Below are 23,173 nucleotides of genomic sequence, written 5' to 3'. Positions count from 1 at the left end.
CACTTACTCAGGCAAAACTCTTCTTAATACACAGTATGGTTGGTCTTTCTTTTATTGATCCCTCCTGGCTTTTGACAGTGTATTAGTTTTAAAAGGGCATGTTTTCAAAATGAATATTTTTAATATGCAGGTGTTGAGCATTTATTCATAGAATGTCCTGTCTCTGTAATCACGTGGGTAAAATATAAGTATTATGTAAAACAATTTGTATCCTATTTACATTTATAACATTATGAAATTCAATAAGCTATTAGCTGAAGCTATTTAAAAGTTTTCCCGATAACTGTGTTGTATAAAATGCAACAAAAATCTTTGATGTATGAGAACTTGAGATTTCAATGACATACTTCAAAACTAAGGGTGGGATGGAAAAATGAAAAGCTCATTAGCTACAAAAATGTTTGTTATTTTAATAGGTTATTAGTAAATATTAAAAACAGGTATTTCTTGTTCCTCATAAGTTATAAAATGTGGCATGTCTTTAAACAGAATACTTCTGTGTCAAACAGTCATCTGTATGTACAGTATATTACAGGACCAAGTTCATAAAAATCAATGATTGAAAAAGATTTTGTTGCAATATATTGCTATGCTTTTGAACACAATCTAGAGAGTTGCTTTGTAGAGACATGGTACCACTCAGAGCATTTCCTATTTATGCTGCTTTTAGTGTTATGATTTCCAAGACATGTATGGACTTTGGTAACTGATTATTGATATATTATTTTCCTAGTTCAGTCCCATTCCATGCTTGGTCACTTTTGATTTGGGGATAAGACTTCATTTTTTGCATCTCCGCTAACCTTTTGTTTATCCACTGTTTCATAGCAGCTATAGCACTTCCACGCTTGATTCAGGCACATCACAGAACAGAACAGATCAACTTATTCCCCAAAACAGAATGTTTACATAATTCTAGTAAGTGAACAGAGAAAACTATGGGGTAGATTTTCAAAAGCATAGTTGGGATTTAGGCCCCCAATGCCCACTGACTTTCAACTGGAATTAGGTGACTAACTGTCCCTTGTATATTTGGAAATCTCTGGCCTATATTTCGATTAAACATTTTATCCTGTATACCAGTTCTGTTTATAAAAAGAACTAGAACAACTTTATGATTTGGGGATACCTAATGGAATCCAGATGCAATGTGTGGGAGAGGGGTACACAGGGTCATGTGCTCCCCCAGATTACTGCCAAGGATTATGTGCCCTGCCTTGAACCCCACTGCATACCACCTTTAAATTGTGCCCCCTCCCCACCCCCATGAACAGTTATGCATCATATCTGATGTAAACCATTCCGATAAAACTTGGAGTGAAATCCTGACTCCATTATGGTCAGTGGCAAAACTCCCATTGACTTCAATGGGTCAGGATTCCACCCCTGATATATACTTCATATCTTATGGGTTTTGTGCATTCCTATCATATATGCCAAAGCAGCAACAAGCAAGCCAAATCTTTCAGATCTTAGTCAGATGGACTTTCAAGTGATCTCAGTGATCTTAGCCTTGGACATTAGCTAAAGTATTTTCAGGAATGGGCCAAACATTGAAGGTTTCTCAGCTGCTAAACACTCCATTCTTCAGTTCCTAGCCTCCAAACATAAGATGGATAAAATCTGCCACCAGGAAACACATTAACTCCTTTTCTGCCAGTTGCCTTAACATCAAAGGTGAGTGTGAGTTACTTTCTGCATAGTAAATATGGCTCGGCTACTGTCATAGTATAATTCCCAAATCTGGACCTTAGCGTCCAGGATATGGTACTAGCATAAAGTCCTCTAAGCTTAATTACCAGCTTAGATTCTGTAGCGCTGCCACCAATCAGGAATTTCTAGGGCCTGATACCCTCTGGTCCCCCCAAAACCTTCCCAGGGGACCCCAAGACCAAGATTATTTGAGTTTCACAACAAAGGGAAATAAACCATTCCCTCCCACCTCTTTACCTCCTCCCAGATCTTTCCTGCCTGGGTACACTAGGAGATACCGTGATTCAATTCCTTGAAACACAACACAGAGAGATCAAGTTTCTCTCTCCCCTTCTCCCATAGGCAATACAGATTCAAGTTCCGTGAATCTAACACAAAGAGGAAATTTACCTTTCCCTCCCTGCTTCCCTCTCATCCAGAGGTAATACAGATTCAAGCTGCGTGAATCTAACACAAAGAGGAAATTTATCCTTCCCTTCTCCCCACCAATTCCCTGGTATATACAGACTCACTTCCTTTGAGCCTTAACTAGGAGAGAAAAATCAAACAGGTCTTAAAAGCAAAACTTTTAATAAAAAAGTTTAGATGGTAAAAAGTTACAGGGTCTTTCAACTTATAAACAATAGAAAGAAACTTTCTCCAGCAGAAACACAATTTAAGCTACTTCTAGCAAGTACACATATGCAAATGGAAAAAAACAAATTAAAAGACTGTGACCGCCTTTTCTTACTTACAATTCTGAATAGATAAGAGACTATAGCAGGGAGATTGGCAGAAACCTGGTTGCACCTCTAGCCCCGTCCAGGACCCAGAGAGAACAAAGCCAAACCCAAAACCCACAAACAAAGGCTTCCCTCCACACGAGATTTGAAAGTATCTTGTCTCCTGATTGGTCCTCTGGTCAGGTGTTTGGGTCCCTGTTTGTTAACCCTTTATAGGCAAAAGAGACATTAACCCTTAACTATCTGTTTATGACAGCTACCTATGTTAGAATATAACTTGCTGACAGAGCACCACTCCCATCTAATTCAGACTTCTGTGATTCTCCCATGACCTCGCCTGGATTACCAGCAAAGGCAATCATCTACTTCAAGCTACGAATAGTGTACTGAAAAACATCCTGCATAGTCAACATTGTCCAATCCTTACTGAAGTTGGAGTAACTATGCCTATTGCGAATAGTAATAAAACTCTCACTGGAACTATCCGAAACATGCCCAGTTTTGCACAATTCACCAACCACTACATCACTGTATCCCACACGTCTGCGGAAGAAGCTTACATACTATTCACAATAGCCATTTATGAAGCTGCCACTAAGTCAATTCTAAGGTTATTATAAGACCTGTATTTCCTGCCTAGATGAGGAGTGTGCAGAACTGCTCAAGCAATATTAAGAGTGGTGATCCAGACATCACCACATATCTTTTTGACAGCTTGAATGTTTTTAGAAGAGCCAGATGAGAGCAGGTCACAGTGGAAATAAAAACGTAAAGATCCAGCCACAAAGCCTGGGCATAATCAGAAAACTCTATGCTGTCCAGAAGCCTCCAGCACAGCACCCTTTTCTCCAAATAGTATTGCTACCCAACTAATAAATGTCGCAAAGGCAGACAAGGACAAAAAGTTTGAAGGATAAGTGAAGAAGAAATGGCAGCACACTATATAGAGTGCATACCTTAAACAGAAGACTTCCAGTCTTTCACCACAGATGAAATAGAAAGGTCAGTCTAAACATTGAAAACACATCTGACCAAAGTGGGTTGTCCTGGTTGTGTAGCTGTTACTGAGAAACCACTCTCACAGTTTCAGGGTAACTGCATCTGTTTTTCTTTTATGTGGTTCCTGCTTAAAGCCTTCTGGCTCCCAGCTATCACTTCTCTTGGGGAGAGACCCAGGTCTCGCTCGCTCCTGACTGGGTTCTTTAAAGCAGTTCCCTATTACACTGCGATATCTCCAGCAAGTCACACTGATTCAATGAAAAGAACAGGAGTACCTGTGGCACCTTAGAGACTAACAAATTTATTTCAGCATAAGCTTTCGTGGGCTACAGCTAGCTTCTTCAAATGCATAGAATGGAACACACAGACAGGAGATATTTATACATACAGAGAACATGAAAAGGTGAAAGTATGCATACCAACTGGAAGACATCTACACTGCATGTTTCTTTTGGTGGCATGTAGAGTACATGTAGAGTACATACCTGCATAACCCCAGTACTAGTATAAATAGCAGTGTAAACGGTGAGGCAGGACTTAGGCAAGTAGAGTTAAGGCATGTTTGAAGGGCATGGATATGTATGTGAGTACATACCCACATGTGCTCTACTTGCCCAAGCTATGTCTTGCTGTCTACACTGCTAAAAATAGCAGTGTAGTGTCCCACTGTTTCCCTGTTACTGGAACCTTTCACTGCTGCTGGAAAAGACTTCCTCAGAGGGGAAAGGCTCTGGCAGGGAGGAGGCATCTGAGAAAGCCTCGCCTTTCATGCTGCCTCCCTCCACCAGAACCTTTCCTCCCCATAGGTAAAGATTCTAGCAGTGAGGAAAGGCTCTATCGCCTCCTCACAATTGGAGCCGTTCCCTACTGAAGTGAAAGGCTTCAGCAACCGGCAAAGGTTCCAGCAGCTCCCCATTGCTCGAGCCTTTCCCCACAACAGGGAAAGGCTCTGGCTGTGGGAGACAGCTTTGCTTTCTCTCCAAGGGCTATGACCAGTGTATTTACCACAGTTGTAAGTTACCACGCAGCTCTTTCTAATCCAGTATCTGTATTCTTGAGGTACATACATTACAGAGAAAACATATTTAAAAAAATAAAAGAACCTACACATATGCTACAATGCTTACGTGAGGCCAGCCCAACTCCATCCTTGGGCTCTAGTAAGTATCAGTCCTTCAAAACCCACAACTGGATTTTCCGCATGGTTACAAGTTCATCACTGTCTCAGATTCAGAACCAGAACAGTGGCTGGACAGATCAGCTATTTCTTTATACAGCTCAGGCCTTGGATCTCAAGTTTTAAGGAATAGGTAATCAGCAGACAATGTTTCACTTCTCAGGGCATTGCTCCAAAAGGTGAGGCTTTTGCAAAACTGGAGGTGGGGAATTTGCATTTACCTCTCCCTAGCTATGCCCCAGAAAATCAGCTTCACACTTATTGTCCCAAAAGTCCCTTCTGGCCTGGCATATTTTCAATATTGTCCTTTGAAAACACATCTCCCCACCTAGAGAGGTTACACACAATTCTACATAAACTTTCCATTTAATACAATGGACCTCAAAGATACTTAAACTTAATTAAATAAGGGCTCCCAAGGATAAAGCAGGAAATTTAAATATCTGTCATAGCCACTGGTTCCAAGTTTTACTTGGACAAAGAAACAGCTCCTGGAGGTCCAAAAACAATGGTCTATCTCAGGGCTCATTTCTAACACCAACACTTTTCAGCCTTTTGAAAAATGACCTTCTCAAGACCCCTGCCAGGTGTTTAATTTATGCAGATTACATCTGTCTGGCAGTACCGGACCAGGATTTCAGTCACCTAGAAGAAGTCCTGAATGCTGACATGAAAGAGATGAATACTTAAACCTAGTATCAAAGAGACAGTTTCCAGCTGCTTCCATCTATATCACACAAAGGCCAATAAGCAGCTCGACATCTTTTTGAATGGACACAGGCTGGATCGCACTCCAGTGCTCATAGACTCATAGACTCTAGGACTGGAAGGGAACTCGAGAGGTCATCGAGTCCAGTCCCCTGCCCTCATGGCAGGACCAAATACTGTCTAGACCATCCCTAATAGACATTTATCTAACCTACTCTTAAATATCTCCAGAGATGAAGATTCCACAACTTCCCTAGGCAATCTATTCCAATGTTTAACTACCCTGACAGTTAGGAACTTTTTCCTAATGTCCAACCTAAATCTCCCTTGCTGCAGTTTAAGCCCATTGCTTCTCGTTCTATCATTGGAGGCTAAGGTGAACAAGTTTTCTCCCTCTTCCTGATGACACCCTTTTAGATACCTGAAAACTGCTATCAGGTCCCCTCTCAGTCTTCTCTTTTCCAAACTAAACAAACCCAATTCCTTCAGCCTTCCTTCATAGGTCATGTTCTCAAGACCTTTAATCATTCTTGTTGCTCTTCTCTGGACCCTCTCCAATTTCTCCACATCTTTCTTGAAATGCAGTGCCCAGACTGGACACAATACTCCAGTTGAGGCCTAACCAGCGCAGAGTAAAGCGGAAGAATGACTTCTCGTGTCTTGTTTACAACACACCTGTTAATGCATCCCAGAATCATGTTTGCTTTTTTTGCAACAGTATCACATTGTTGACTCATATTAAGCTTGTGGTCTACTATGACCCCTAGATCTCTTTCTGCCATACTCCTTCCTAGACAGTCTCCTCCCATTCTGTATGTGTGAAACTGATTGTTCCTTCCTAGGTGGAGCACTTTGCATTTATCTTTATTGAACTTCATCCTGTTTACCTCAGACCATTTCTCCAATTTGTCCAGATCATTTTGAATTTTGACCCTGTCCTCCAAAGCAGTTGCAATCTCTCCCAGTTTGGTATCGTCCACAAACTTAATAAGCGTACTTTCTATGCCAACATCTAAATCGTTGATGAAGATATTGAACAGAACCGGTCCCAAAACAGACCCCTGCGGAACCCCACTTGTTATACCTTTCCAGCAGGATTGGAAGCCATTAACAACTACTCTCTGAGTACGGTTATCCAGCCAGTTATGCACCCACCTTATAGTAGCCCCATCTAAATTGTACTTTCCTAGTTTATCTATAAGAATATCATGCGAGACTGTATCAAATGCCTTACTAAAGTCTAGGTATATCACATCCACCGCTTCTCCCTTATCCACAAGGCTCGTTATCCTATCAAAGAACGCTATCAGATTAGTTTGACATGATTTGTTCTTTACAAATCCATGCTGGCTATTCCCTATCACCTTACCACCTTCCAAATGTTTGCAGATGATTTCTTTGATTACCTGCTCCATTATCTTCCCTGGCACAGAAGTTAAACTAACTGGTCTGTAGTTTCCTGGGTTGTTTTTATTTCCCTTTTTATAGATGGGCACTATATTTGCCCCCTTCCAGTCTTCTGGAATCTCCCCCATCTCCCATGATTTCCCAAAGATAATAGCTAGAGGCTCAGATACCTCTTCTATTAACTCCTTGAGTATTCTAGGATGCATTTCATCAGGCCCTGGTGACTTGCAGGCATCTAACTTTTCTAAGTGATTTTTTACTTGCTCTTTTCTTATTTTCTCTTCTAAACCTATCCTCTTCCCGTAAGCATTCACTATACTAGACATTCCTTCAGACTTCTCAGTGAAGACTGAAACAAAGAAGTCATTAAGCATCTCTGCCATTTCCAAGTCTCCCGTTACTGTTTCCCCCTCCTCATTGAGCAGTGGGCCTACCCTGTCCTTAGTCTTCCTCTTGCTTCTAATGTATTGATAAAAAGTCTTCTTGTTTCCCTTTATTCCCATAGCTAGTTTGAGTTCATTTTGTGCCTTTGCTTTTCTAATCTTGCCTCTGCATTCCTGTGTTATTTGCCTATATTCATCCTTCGTGATCTGACCTAGTTTCCATTTTTTATATGACGCCTTTTTATTTTGTAGGTCACGCAAGATCTCAAGGGTAAGCCAAGGTGGTCTTTTGCCACATTTTCTATCTTTCCTAACCATCGGAATAACTTGCTTTTGGGCCCTTAATAGCGTCCCTTTGAAAAACTGCCAACTTTCCTCAATTGTTTTTCCTCTCAGTCTTAATTCCCATGGGACCTTACCTATCAGCTCTCTGAGCTTACCAAAATCCGCCTTCCTGAAATCCATTGTCTCTATTCTGCTGTACTCCCTTCTACCCTTCCTTAAAATTGCAAATTCTATGATTTCATGATCACTTTCACCCAAGCTTCCTTCTACTTTCAAATTCTCAACAAGTTCCTCCCTATTTGTTAAAATCAAGTCTAGAACAGCTTCCCCCCAGTAGCTTTTTCAACTTTCTGAAATAAAAAGTTGTCTGCAATGCAGTCCAGGAACTTATTGGATAGTCTGTGCCCCGCGGTGTTATTTTCCCAACATATATCTGGATAGTTGAAGTCCCCCATCACCACCAAATCTTGGGCTTTGGATGATTTTGTTAGTTGTTTGAAAAAAGCCTCATCCACCTCTTCCACCTGATTAGGTGGCCTGTAGTAGACTCCCAGCATGACATCACCTGTGTTTTTTACCCCTTTTAGCCTAACCCAGAGACTCTCCACACTTCCGTCTCCTATGTCCATCTCCACCTCAGTCCAAGTGTGTACATTTTTAATATATAAGGCAACACCTTCTCCCTTTTTCCCCTGTCTATCCTTCCTGAGCAAACTATACCCATCCACACCAACATTCCAGTCGTGTGTATTATCCCACCAAGTTTCAGTAATGCCAACAATGTCATAGTTGTATTTATTTATTAGCACTTCCAGTTCTTCCTGCTTATTACGCATACTTCTTGCATTTGTATATAGGCATCTAAGATACTGGTTTGATCTTGCCTCCCAGCTTCGCCCTGACCCTCCTTCCTCTCTGCCATTATAGCCCGTGCTCCCTCCTGTTTCCAACCCATCTCCCAGGTCTTGTTCCCCACTTACCTGTGGGCTTTGCTCACCTGTCCCCGTCGAACCTAGTTTAAAGCCCTCCTTACTAGGTTAGCCAGTCTGTGCGCAAATAAGGCCTTTCCCCTCTTCGAAAGGTGAACGCCATCTGTTCCTAGCAGTCCTTCCTCGAATAGCATCCCGTGGTCGAGGAAGCCAAAGCCCTCCTGGCAACACCATCTTCGCAGCCAGGCATTCACCTCCACGATGCATCTGTCTCTGCCCGGACCCTACCTTCAGCAGGAAGAATCGAAGAGAATACCACCTGCGCTCCAAACTCCTTAACCCGTACTCCCAGAGCCCTGTAGTCACTCTTGATCAGCTCAGTGTCACACTTCGCAGTATCATTTGTGCCCACATGGATGAGTAGCATGGGGTAGTAGTCAGAAGACTGGATAATCCTCGACAATGCCTCTGTAACATCTCGGATACGGGCCCCTGGCAGGCAGCATACCTCCCGGGATGAACGGTCAGGGCGACAGATGGGTGTCTCCGTCCCCCTCAGCAGAGAGTCTCCAATCACCACTACCCTACGTTTCTTATCAGTGGTGGCAGCAGACCTCCCAGCCTTAGGGGTACGAGGCTTCACCTCCTTAACTGTTGGGGGTGATTCCTTCTCTCCTGTATCAAGAAGAGCATAACAGTTATCTTTTACCACAGCAGGAGGGTTCGCAGCAGCGGTGGAGCACTGCCTGCTGCTAGAAGTAACCAGCTGGCTGTGTCCACCCTGAGCCTCCTCCTCCACCGGTGTGTCAGATACACCCTGAGGCATCTCCTCCTCCACTGGTGTGTCGGTAGTCCTGTCAACTGGGACAGCACCGTCAGCTGTCTCCACATGGATACTATCCAGGAATTGCTCATGGATATGGATGTTCCTCAGCCTAGCCACCTCCTCCTGTAGCTCTCCCACCTGCTGCCTGAGAGACTCCACCAGTAGGCACTTTTCACATTGGATGCCACCCCCAGCCTGGATATCAGTAAGTGGAAATTGCAAATTACAGTCTTTGCAAGCCCACACCAGAATCTGGGTAAAAGCATCCATGCTTTGGTGCTCTGTCTGGCTACAGGCGCAGGTGGAGGAGACAGAAGCAGTGCTGGCATAGGTGTTGCGGGTCCTCCTCACCATTGTCAGCCTCCTTCTGTCAAACTCTCTCAAATTCCCGTCTACAGCTCCCTGTCTGCTCTGCTCTGCTGTAAACAGAAAGGTTTTGGATGTGGCTCAGTTTATATGTTCAGGGCACCAATGGGTCACAGATGAGACCGACAAGGGACCCCTCCCTTCCTAAACTCCCTTGCAAAACTCCCTGTTAGCAGCTCCTGGTCGCTAAGCTCTCTGGTCGCTTGTGCGCAGCTTTATAAAGCCCTGGCCTGAGTGAATGCCCCGCCCACTGGTTAAGGCTCAGCCAATCACCAGAGGCTTCTAGCTTTCAAACCTTCCTAGTAGCTCCACCTCCAACTGCCAGCTACAGCACACGGTCCTTCAAACAAACAAACAAACCAAACAGACTGACAAACACAAGCTCTGTACCTAGGTGTGTACTTGCTGTGTACCTAGGTGTTACACTGGAGTGCATCTTGATTTTCAAAGAACATTTTACCAAAAGCTTGCTGAAAATAAAGACTAGGATCAACCTGATCATCAAATTATTTGATTCTATTTGGGAAGCCAATGCACAGACAGACACTGTGGATATGTTTACATTGCAGCATAAGCCCAGGGTTAGTAAAACTCAAGTTAGCAGACCCTGGGTTTGTTATTTTAGGGCTTGAGTGTCTGCTCATTTGTAACCCAGGTTGTTGAACCTTGGGTCCCAACCTGGGTCTCCAGCGTCTACTTTGCATTATATGGATCCTGAGTTAAGATAGAGCAACTGTGTCCAGAGAGAAAGGAGAAGAGAGATGGGGCAAGCAACTGTCAGACTGGTGTAGAGCTAATCCCCAGAGGATTACAAGGAGGCACCCCAGCCATGAGTGGCAAACCCTGCCAGAGAGACAGTTAGACTAATACATTTGACTTGATTGTCTATGTAGTTGCAATTGCAATTGCAATATATTATACACATATACACAAACCTTATCATAAGGGGGGCTGTAAAACTTACCAGGGCACTGCCAGGGCCAAAGATTGCATCCCAGAAGCATTGCTGTCCCATTGCTAAGAGACCCTCACCTAAGCGAGGGGGAGGCTGGATGGAGGAACTAAAGCAGCAGCCCCAGATTTTCCAAAAGAGGAGGGCTCTGATTGGTTCTTTACCCTATGGACCATATGGCTGGGAGAGAGGAGGTAGTCCCTCCCTCTGGGGTGTCAGTTGAAAAGGGACAGAGAGAGAGAGATATGGGGGAACATCCAGTTCCCCTCACAGAGTGAGAGACAGTTTTTTCAGTTTTCCCAATTCTCAACTGCAAAACCATCAAGTTTGGGAACCTAAGGACCTACTACACCAATGCGAAGGGACTGCCCAACAGCTGGTTCAGCCCAGCTACCTTCTACAGTCCAATCATTGACAGTTACCTCAGCCAGGAAGAAAAGCAGAAAGCTTATAGCTAAGCTGTTACCCCAGTGTGAGCAGGAGTCAGACTACCCCTTGGAACTAAGAAGCTATTCTGAGATCTAGACTGCTCTGGGCCCCTGTGACAAGATTGACATGATGGACACTGGACCACACAGTGCCTGCAACATCTACAACTGCAACACCAACCAGTACTTGAACTTGGGACTGACATGTCAGAGGGTTGACGATCAACTAAAGTCAGAGAGATAATAGGTGATTATGTAAAGTGATCAAAACAGAAAAACAAAACAAAGATTTATGGCATGTATATATATTTTAAAAATCTAGCCATATTTGTATATGTAAAGCTGCCTGCCATGACTTGAGAGCATGAATACTAACAATGACAAACTGTTAAGAATCAGGGCAGAAACCCTAAATGGGTTGTGAGTTCTAGATTTCATGAACCATTTATTAAGTGTAAATTCCCCAGACAAATATAACACCTTTAACACTGAGTCACAGTCAGTCTCCTTGCCTACTCAATTGTGTCTTGCCATCCAGGTTAGCCTATTATTGTGATAAATGGTCCCTTACACAACAAATCACAGCAATATTCAGGTTAGTCCCACTCCCAATGGACCATTCACATAATCCAGGTCAATTTCATTTTAAATCTCACACCAAAGACAACACTTGTAGCCAATCCTATAGTAAACTATCCAAGAATTTATTAGCTAGGAAAAGAAAACAAGAGTTATTTACAAGGTTAAAGCAGGTAAACATACATATGCAAATGAGTTACAATCTTAAGTTTCAAAGGGTAATAGAAGTTTCTACAATAAGCAAATGCTATACATTCTTTAAGGTAAACCCAGGCTAAGCACTTTGGTTCTCTTGCTTATGCCTAGAAAACCTTGCCCTTCAAGAGTCCAAGCAGCATAAAGATCCTGTTCATTTTTATTACAGATTTTAATTTCCCTATCCCCCACCTTTTGCTCTGAGCTGCAAACTCAGCTGATGAAAGGAATTCATTTGAATGACTCATCTCCAGGGTGGGGAGCAGAGAGAGTATAACTTGTTCTTGCATTTGTTGTGTATATAATTTCTATTGTTTAAATAAATATTATTGGAATTGTTTGGTTATTTAAGAATTGTGTACTTATTTATGAAGGGAGTAAAGTATCAACTGTTAGGGTGGATTACTCATTATTTCCCCAAGAGACACCAGCATTAGAGTAGCAGTTTGATTTCCCCAGATCACCAGTGGGGAGAGTCATGAATTCAGCAGGGAGACCCACATTGGTAAAATGACCTGGGACCTCAGGATGTAAAGTAGATTTGTGATGGTGTTTAACCTTGCCCCCACCCTTATCACTGGCAAAGCTAGCAAATGCACCCACTTAGCCTCTGCATGTGGAGAGGTGAGCAGCTAATTGGCTCTGAGCCAGAGGGACCCACAGCAGCCTAGATCTCAAAATAGCTCATAAGTAGACTGAAGGAGCAGAAGAGACAGCTCTCTCCAGCTGAGAGAAGTCCAGGATTAGGGTAATAGACAGATATAACAGGGGTAACACGCTATAGGGGAGCATAGGCTCCTGCAAGAGAAGTCTCAAGATAGAAGTAGAAGTAGATTTCAATAGCACAAGGGGGCAGGAAAATTATCCAGATTCATTTGGATTAGTTTGTGATACCCTGGAAGGAGTTTGAACTTTGTGACTTGACCAGAATGCTGAGACAGATGTCCAGCAAGAGACACTGGATTCCAGTGACATTGCACCTGGATGCAAGGGGGCAGTCTAAGGGTGAATGTGCCCCCACATATTCATACCAGAAGTAGGATTCTGGGGACCCCAAGGAAGAAGGGAAATACCAACTACTTTAGGGGCAGGAGCAGTTGGATACACTAAGGATTTTTTTTCCTTTGAGGAACATGGAGGATATAGTCTGCATGCTGGCAGCCCAACAGGAACAGCTGCATGCTCTTTTGTTGTATCTATTACAAGGACAGCAAGAACATTTCCTGCAATGCCTAGGAAATGGACCCCAAGGACCTGGGTAATTTCGTGAGAAGAAAATTCTGCCAGACCAGTACCCACCGTGGAAAATTGGGTCCAGGTGATGAGCCAGAGGTGTTTTTGTGCACTTTCAAGAGGGTCGCAACAGGAGCACCGTGGGCCTAATTCTCTTGGGCAGCCTGACTGGCCCCATCCCTTTTAGCAGCAGCTGAAGTGGCCCATCAAGCTTTGTCCAATGAGCAGGCACAGCCTTACAAAATTGTTAAAAGAGCCATTCTTCATGGTTTGGGACTGATCTCTGAAGCATACCATCACTGGTTTAGGATAGAGTCTTTCCTTTGTGGGGGGGAGGGTGAGCATTTACGGGATCTGGCAACATGATGGTTGCAGCCTGACATAAATTCCTTAGAAAAGGTACTGGATTTTGTAGTCTTAGAATAATTTGTAAGGGTCTTGCCTGCTGGGGCCCAAAGTTGGGTCCAGAGGCTTTGACTGACTTCTACCTCTAGGGTAGAGGCCTATATGGAAGCTGATAATGCTGACCACTCAGACGAGGGCTTAGTTCAAGGGAACTATTCCAAGGAAAGCAACCTGATACAGAATCCTGGACCCTGGGATAGCCAGGGGGACATACAGGGAGATATATTCTTAAGCAATCTGGTACCTAAGAAACCGGAAGAGGTAGCAGCACCTAATTCATCACCGGATACCTGGGACAGGCACCCAGGAACTGATCAGAAGAATACTGTAGTGTGCTTTCATTTTGGCCAACTGGGTCATATAAGAAAGGACTGCCCACTTATGGAGCAAGAATATCTGAACTGCTACTACAGCCAATTCTGGGGCTTGGGATGCTCCCTCAGTAGAGGTCGCACTCCAGCCTGCCAGATAATTGCTAAAATGACTGGATGCAAAATGAGGGGACTGATTGACTCCTGATGTGGGCAGATGCTAGTTTGAGAGAGAAGTCTAGGAACTGTGGAAATAGATGGTAAGAAACCTCCCCTGGCCCATAATTATAGACACAGACTGGCCTAATTTCCCAGCCCTATTTCAAGAAACAGTACTCTGTGGACAAACTGACTGAAAGGCGACCCTCGCCTAGACATGCATTGTTGGGCCAGGCAGCCCAGAGGTGAGACCAATGTGCACAAACTCAGTGGACTGGGGGAAGTTACTTGAGAGTGGAACAAGAGATGCCAGGTCAACTACAAACCTGGGCGACAGTTACAGAAGCAAGCCAAGAGCTGGAGGAAGCAAAGACCTCACAACAGAAAATAACAGAGAAGGATGCAAAAGAAGAGCAAGAACTGATTCAGACAAGACTAGATCTGGTATATGAAAAGAATTGTCAGAAGCCAACTTGAAGGAGAGTGCACTGCACTGCGAACCATGGAAACATGATAAGGGAACCCTGACCTCTAGAAGCCAAGAACAGGCTCCAGTGGAAGAGGAAACTAATTGTGTGAGTTCGTAGGGAATGGATATCCTGAGTGAGGAGACAGGAGAAGATGCCTTGATCATAGTCCCTGACCTGCCATTCCAAGGCTGACCACAGGAAGCCAGACCAGTCAAAGAGAGTACACAAATCAGGGAGTTTTGAGAGAGATTAACTGCTGTAGAGGAGGCCCTACAAATACACCCAAGATGGAGAATACTGGAAGGAATGATATGTTGATGTGCTAGATTAAGCTAGAATGTTAGTTCACTCAAGTATATGAGTTAGAGGAAGAGATGAAGCAACTGCAGGGCCCTGTACAGTGATGGGGAGAGAGTAACTTGATGGGTACTACCTTGAAGGGGTGTGTGTGCAATGGGGCTTAACTCCCATCACCTACTAGGCAACAAACATCCAATTAGTCATGTTCTGCACAAGGGAGGTGAGTAACTAATTGGTTCCCAGCCAGAGGGGGCAGAGCTCAGCCATAATAAGTAGATTGAAGGAACTCAGTTGATAGAGAGATTGCAGAGAGACCAGGGTTTGTCTAGTTGAGATAAGGTTAAGGTGACAGCCAGATATAATGATGTAGTATATACTACAGATGTAGTGAAAGGGAAGCCCTGAGATAGGGTGTTCCAAGGAGAAGACCTCCGCAGCCAAAGGAGCAGAAAATTTATTCAGATTAATTTGGACATGTTTGCAATACCCTGGAAGAGGTTTGAACTTTGACTTGGTCATAGGGCTGAGCTACAGCCAACCTGGAGCTGGAGATGATGGACCCAAGAATCCCAGTGACATTATGGCCAAATAGAAGGAGGCTCCTTAAGGGTTATTGTGTCCCTCCAACAACACTCCACACCACCTGAGTTTGTTCTCAGTGAGAGGTGCCAGGTGGATTGCGTGAAGAGTTGCATAAACATTACTCCAGGGAAGACTTAACTTTCTCACCACCATAAATGATGTAAAAAAAAATAAGAAGCTGTCTGTTCCCTGAGGTAAAATCTCTACTGTCAGGAATGAAGGTAGGTGTTCCTGTAGGTGAGGCAGACTGAGGTAACCCAGCAATGATGGAATCTTCTGGGATTAATTAAAGATTTGGCCACGATATACTTAAGGAGAGTATCAGAGCTGACCTAATTATTAGAGAGGGAGTGGGGGGGAAGAGTGTGTCTCTCTCCCCTTCTTTGAGTGTCAGAATTGATTATTACAAAGCTGAGCCCTATGACTCAGAAGAGGAGCTTTTGTAAAGCCTGAGAGAAAGATAACTTTACATTCTTTTTTATTTATATGATAAACCTGCTTGTTTGATGTCCTGAAGATAAAAGACCCTCCCCCCACCCCATCCCCCAAAAAATTAATTTAAAACCTGAACCTTATCTTAGTGTATTTTATTAGCTGATATGGAGCCAACCAACTTTTTACTTGGCCTGGCTGTGAATCGAACAGTGGTTCAGAATGCGTCTGCGGAGGAGAAAGGAGGCTGTTTAACATTATGCACGTTTTCTGTGGCCCCCAGTTTGCCCTTAGCCCTCTTTATTACCAGGGGCCTAATTTTCAAACAAATTTTTCTTTCACCAATTTCATCAATATTATGTTTATGTTCTACAAACAATTAAACATATTTTCCATTATGATGTTGAAGTTGTTGAAATTTAAAAACAGTAAGGGGATCAGTTTTTGCCTCAAGTTCTATTGGGGCAGTTCCCATTGAGGAGCCCCTTGAGTATTTAGAACAGATTTGAGAATGAATGTGTAATTGTTACTGTTCTTATTTGAAGTCATGCAACTACAAGTAACTTCCTTCCCAGTTCTTTTCATGTTACAAGTAGATGGAAAAAATTAAATTGTTTTCAAAAGCAAGGATTTTACAAAGTGGGGAAAATTAATTAGGCTTATAGCTTAATATCTACTCACTGTAAATCCCCTTTTTCTAAAAGAAGGTTCATCGGTTGATTGATAACTGTTTTCCTTTGAGTTGTACTATGCAGTGTATTTATTAGTACAAAATAAAGATTGGCTTCTGTCCTCCAATCTGTACTTGGGCATTTGTGAAAAGCAGTGTTTTGGCCCCATTGTGAAAACAAATTATGTGAGCAGGATTACTCAAAGGTTTGCAGGATTGGGCTACAATTGAGATTTGTGAGATTGTGCCATCAGTATTACTGACTTAATGTGCTAAAACATCATGAGTTGGGTCCCACAACCCAAAATCATGAGAATTAAAAAAAAAAAAAAAAGCCTTTTGTATTTTGTGCCTTTAAGGCTCAGGTTTTCAAGCCTTTTTCCATAACCATGAAGGCTAGAATAAGTGAAAGCTTTTGGAAAAACAAATATATAAAACGGGGAGTGTTGGGAACATGGCATTTTCTCAAAACAGGGTTAATTCGCATCCAGATGGCTTTGTTTTATATGTTGAAACTCCAAAAGAGTCAAAAAGGGGAGGTTTTTAGCACCACATTACTGATTTTGTACTTTACTACCTAAAAATCTGACAAATCTAAAACTAGTAATAGCATCTTGCATGATCAGACCATCTGTGCTCCCTCAGCTGATGCTGCTCCAAGTTACACAGTTGCAATTCCCACTGACTGTCCCATGTCTAACAGAGTGAAAGTCTAATCAAATTTCTGGTGTAAAAGCATACTAACTGGAATAACTAAACCTTCCACTGTTTAAGCATTCTTTTCATATGGTAACACTATAGGAGTGGAAGCCACTCAGCATTCAGGTGGAGGTGCTCAGCTACTGGCAGGATCAGGCTCTTACTTTTTGTAATCACCCCAGATATGCAGATCGTTAAGAAGTCATCTAGGAGCATTTTTTTTGCCTAATTTTTATTAATGTAAAGCTTCTGACTTTTTTCAGTAAATGTAGTAATGTTATATTATGTGTGTTGGTGATGATCCTTGAAAGGTTTACATATAAATATAGGAAAGGAAATATATAAATAATCCTGCTCCCCTAAGTTTCATGTTACTTAGAGTAAAACTCTTCTGCTGTTCTTCAAAGTAGAATTGAGAAATTTAAAAGATATGAAGTAGCAATATACTTCACTACATATTTTGGAAATTGCTCACCTCAGAGTGACCAAAATGTGCATAGTTTTAACTGTTTTATACCACTACTGAGGCTTTGATTGAGGAAAACATCTTTGTTCAGGACAACTCTTAAGTGTGTGAACAGAACAGAGATAGACTTAAGCACATGCTTAAGTGCTCTTCTGAATCAGGCATGAGAATATTGAACAGGAGGGAATTTTTGCATCCAAAATGTCTGGTGTTGTTACAGCAATTTATTATGCATGCCAGGGAGGTAAAGAGGTGTGTAACATCAGCATTTCAGATATGGTTTCAGCTTCTCCACCAAAGCTTGACTGAACAAGCAGTTTAGCTGTAAAAGCTAAATCAACAAATAAGTTTAAAGGTAGTTTTGTTAGCTTCCTTAGATCCAGAATTTAAGACGTGTTAAGAGAAACAAAATTGTAATGAATGTTTTGAGGTTTTTTAAATTCCAATTAAATCTGTCTAGATTTTCACATTCCTTTAGAGTGTTTGAAACACCAGTCATTACTGATCATTTACTGATTGTCTAATGCATAGTAAGACTCTTCAAATCAGTTGTTGTTTCATCACTAGTATGAAACATGGCAACAAACGTTTAACTTTTTTTTTCTTTAAAATATGTTCAGCTTTCTGAAACTAAAGGAAAATAATCCATTTTAAGGCAATGTCCTGGCTTGGATCCATGGGTAAACTCCTCAATGGCACTACACTAGGGTCACATCCTAGTTTTCCAGTTCTCTTTTTTGTGTCTTTTTTTTTGTGTGTGTTTTGTTTTTTTGAGCCTCCATCCTCTGTCCTGGCAGATTTCTCAAAGAGGAAATGTCCTGGATTTACAGAGCAAATGCTATAGCTTAGAAAGAGCCCTGACTAGTCTGCTTCATGATTGGTCCCTCCCCTGCATCCATAGCTAATTGGTTCATTCCTTTGCAGTCACAGCTGCCAGATCCCACTGACCTGGACCCCAGCTCCTAGCCCTGGGGAGAGGGTCCTGCAGGAAGATGCTGACTGATTGTCACATCCTGGGTTGCACCAGCCACCCTACCACTGTGACAGGGAGTGACACTGTCCCTCACCTCCACTGAGTGCCCCTGCCGCAGGTACCTCCATCTCTCTCCTCCGTTTCCACCCCCAGCTCTTCTCTCCCCCTCCCCCACACAGTGTTCTTTCTGGCAACCTGAAATATGGTAACCCTATCCTATAAGAGTGCTGCCAAGAACAAGCCCTATGAAATGAAGATGGTGAAGCCACTGCTCCTGGAACACACAGTGTACATTTGGGGGTGGAAGCTCAAAAATTAAAGTCTAACTGATTGTAAAAGTGTATTCAAAAGTTAATATTATGCCAGCAAAATAAGGAGTTATGCATCACAAAAGTAAATGTTATCCTAAGACTGAATAACAGTGTAAGTGCTAAAAAATTATTTTCCTCTTATCATAATGTATTCTGTTAATGTCATTTTAAATTAAAAGGCTAACAATTACCCAACAGCCACTAAGGCTGGAAAACAGGATAATGAATTATCAAAGTACAAAAGCTAGTCTTAATATGTGAAACAATAAACCCTAGAAATAGCATACACTGACTGGCACTCTATAAACATCATAGATGTGTTAAAGCAGCGTTTCTCAAACTGGGGGTCCAGACCGAAAGGGGGTCACGAGGTTATTGTAGGGGGTTCATGGTGTTACCCTTACTTCTGTGCTACTGCTGGTGGCTGCACTGCCTTCAGAGCTGGGCAGCTGGAGAGCAGCAAAGACAGTGCAGCTACTAGTATCACAGCAGTAGTAAGGGGCCATTTTTGGGAGAGAGGGAGGTCACTGCAATCTAAAGTATTTTCAAAGAGGGGGCCCAACAAAATTTTTTTTGAGAACCGCTATGTTAGAGCATGAGAAACTTTCCTTATAGGAAAGGAATGTAATAGGTGTTACAAAGTATATAATAGCCATCAGTGCTTGGTAATTAATGAGCAATAATTAGGATACTTTAAATTACTTAAATTGCTTGAATTGAAGTCTCTTTCCTGTACATTCTAAAGATTGTACTGTAGTATAAAGCAAGGCACTCCACAATATATTAGGCTCACTTTCTGTTGTGATGGATTGAAATATAAGATGTTAGTAGTGATGCTGCAGGAAGGAAATTATGATTTAGGTATGACAGGAGCATGTTGGGCTAAATTTCATGACCAGTGTTGACACTGAAAAATATATATTTTTAGAAGTGACAGAAAGGTAGCAAGATGCATTATATGTCAAGAACATTCACAGAAGTAGTGAAATAATGGATAATTTTGGTGTGAGTTGCAATGCAAATTCTATGGATTAGAATGAGAATAATAAGAATTAAGTTAGTGTCTGCTACATACTATTAAATCAGGAAGACAGGGTAGGTAAAATGAAGTGCTTGTGAATTAGATAAAATGTCAAGAGCTGGAGCTCCTGATATTGCCAAGGTATCTTCCAGAAAACCACCTACCATTTAAAGTAATATGAAATTAAAAGCCTGTAGCTCAGTTAGTTTTAGACTTTTTTATTATTTTTATGAACAGACATTCTACCTCCCCTATCATTCCATATGCCAACATGAAGTCTGCTGAGTTATTCCAAACCATGAACTGCTTTATTAATCTGGAATGCCTTCACATAACTCTAGAATTCAGCATCTGCTGCTACAAGGAACTATAGCATGTTTTTCAAAGAAAGTCACATACATGTAAGAAGGCCTTCCTGCATAGCAGAGATCATGCAATGATCCTAGGCCTGATAACAAGATACTCTCCCCTGTCTGAACTCAAACCTATTTACACAATAGGAAGTCTGAAAAGCACTGCAGAGAAACTGAGCTACAACCTTGACCAATCCAGTCTCCTTTTTGCTAGGAAAAATGAATTGAGAGCAACAGGATCCCTAATAACTGAGATCATCAACCCTTAGGGCAATTCACCATTCTCTGTAAAGCAAGTCACAATTTGGCCCGTATTTAAGAAATCATCCTTTGATACAACAATCTTTCCATCTATTGCCTCTAGTATCTAACCTCACAACCTGTGTAATTGAGAAACTCGCCAAGGGTTGCCTCCAACTCTACCTCAGTACTGTCAAGGTTCTGAAATCTTCCTTGGTGTTAGTGGCACTGACATATGGATCTCCTCTTGGCCAGGTAAACCTGTTATTTTCAGTGGGAGATGAATTAATCTCCCACTGAAATCCATTGCTGTGGATTAAGTGTAGTATATGAATAATTTTGTAGACCTGGTTCACAGACAATAATTAAAAATGCAAATAGCTCTCTTTACAGAAATAGTTTCACTCCCACTCGCTAATTGATGGAAGACTCATAGCAATATGTGATAAGACTCACTGAAAACCAACACTACCAAAAAAAGTCAAATTGTTTTTGTGTTTTCAAGGGTGATGACTGATTTGTAATAAGATTCAAAACAGCATTAGCGGGAGGCATAGCCAAATGATTGAAACATACTACTAGGAGTCAGGAGATATGTATTCTGTTCCATACACTCCTTGTGTGACACAAACTTTCCCCGCTTCCCCATTTGTAAAATGAGGATAGCCATGTTACTCTTCTACATGGGAGATTTAACTTGTATAAAGTACTTTGAACTCCTCAGGTAGAAGGTGCTATTGAAGTGTAAATTAGAAGGTTGTTTCAACAAAAGTTAGGAGTATTGATATCAGAATTAAAATGAAGCTAGATAAACTTTCAGTTCACTTACTAAAGTGCTAAAATGTTTATAAATCTTATTTCAGGAAACAATAAAATGGGGGGGGAATCAGTGTACAGGATATTTTAAAAAGTAAGTCAGTGTCTACTAGTTGACATTTGCCAACTTTTCTTTTTAAAAAGACATCAGCTCCAAGGTTGCACATATACTAAAGCCCCAGTACCTTGCATAGTGAAATATCAGACAATGAAAATTCTGGCAGCTGAATTAAAAAAATTCCTAGGCATAATGTTCTGCTCAAGATAAAAATTATTCTGATGAATTCCTACAATTCATTGCTATTTTGAAGTGATGCGCTGGAGGGAGCGGGGAGTTGATGAGGGGAATGGGGGGACTTGGTTTTGACCTGTGCCAAATTAAAACAGCAGCTTAAATAAATAAAAACAGCCCTAAAACTACTAAGAGATTAAACAAGTCCTGGTACAACCATAAGTACTAGTCAAGCATGAAAGGTTGTAAACAAAACAACCCATCAGTCCCTCTGAAAAGAGGATCAATTAGGCACCTGTTCAATTTTACATACAGGGAAACTTTTAAAGCACCTTATGTTTATATCCTATTAGTAGACCAGGAATTTTGTTTTTATGGTCATTAAACTTCATGAATAGCTTTTCAATAATTGTGGTAATGTAACTCTAAAGTGCTTTACTGCAGAGAAAATAGGTATTTAGGACAACAGTTAACAAGTTTCAGAGTGGTAGACATGTTAGTCTGTAAAGACTAATACAGTTAACAAATATATCCAAATATTGTTTTGTCAGATTCTAGCAAAATGCATAAGACTGACATTTTCTAGCAGCCTTGGCGCAGATACCATCCCCTCTAGTCCTTAGAAGGAAGGTGACAGAGTGGCTTAAAGGATTGGTAATAGGATACTTCACCTTTAGGTCACAGTAGGTCATTGGTTCAAGTACAGCATAGGCTAGTAATGACTAAAAATAACACTATCTGACAGCTATTTGGAGGCCTATGTGAAATGAACTGGTGATCTTAATACAATGCTTAGTAGACATGTATCAATGCTCAAAAAAGAAATGTTTAGCTGCCTTCTTAAAAATGTTTGCATAGAAATACTGGATGTGGCTTACCTACCCTGAGGTATGTTGACAGGGAAGTTAGTTTCCTAACTAAATTCACTAGGACTCTTCTCTGAATAAGGACAATGGAACTGAGCCCTTAAGGTTTATGCAATATGTCAAGGGGTGTAAGCCACTATCTGTAATTTTTTAGGCTACATCCATACTGGCAAGCAAACAACAAAACTTTTGTCTTTCAGCAGGAGCACCCTCCTGCTGACATGCAAATGCTGTTCATTGGAGGTAGACGTTTTTTGTCAGCACGAGAGCTACACTTTTAGCAGCACAGCTGTGGTGACACAGCTATGTCATTAAAAGCTCTGTAGTGTAGACATAGCCTTAGTATGGTCATAGCTTCACTGGTAGAAAAAAGGTAAAATTAGTAATGCCTTTGATAACATGGAAAAATAGTTAAAATTATAAATACCTGGAAATCACTTCTAAGCTCATTATTATTTAGAATCTTAGGCGATCCAATCAAGATAAAGACCCCGTTCTATTGGGCACTGTACAAATAAACGGTGACATTCCCTGCCCTGAAGAGCTTACAATCCAAACACAAAAAACAAAGGTAGGAGGAAAAACAGAAGCACAGAGAATTGAAGTGACTTGCCCCAGGTGTAACAGTAGATCAGTGGCAATGCCAGACATAGAACTGGGGTCTCCTGATCCCACTCAAATGCCCAGTCAACTAGACCACACTGCTTCCTAAGGGCATCTGCTTTGTAGCAGCCTAATGAAGCCATAATTCTTTTGTGAGAGGGGGAAAAAAGCATATTTATCTGCCAAGTTGGCTGACATAGGGCCTGCTGTCCTCAGGCAATCTGTAGGCTAGCTAATCAGGTGCAGGGCTTGAAAAATGCATTTGCCTGGGGTTAGCGTGAAGCCTTTTTCCATCAGTTTCTGCAGAATTTAAACTTTCATTTTAAAACAATTACTTGTTACAATGACCTTACAAATGTGAA

Source organism: Gopherus evgoodei, chromosome 5 (assembly GCF_007399415.2).
Source record: "Gopherus evgoodei ecotype Sinaloan lineage chromosome 5, rGopEvg1_v1.p, whole genome shotgun sequence".
In the NCBI taxonomy this organism is placed as follows: Eukaryota; Metazoa; Chordata; order Testudines; family Testudinidae; genus Gopherus; species Gopherus evgoodei.
The sequence above is the reverse complement of the archived record's forward strand: the minus strand, read 5'-3'. Positions refer to the sequence as shown.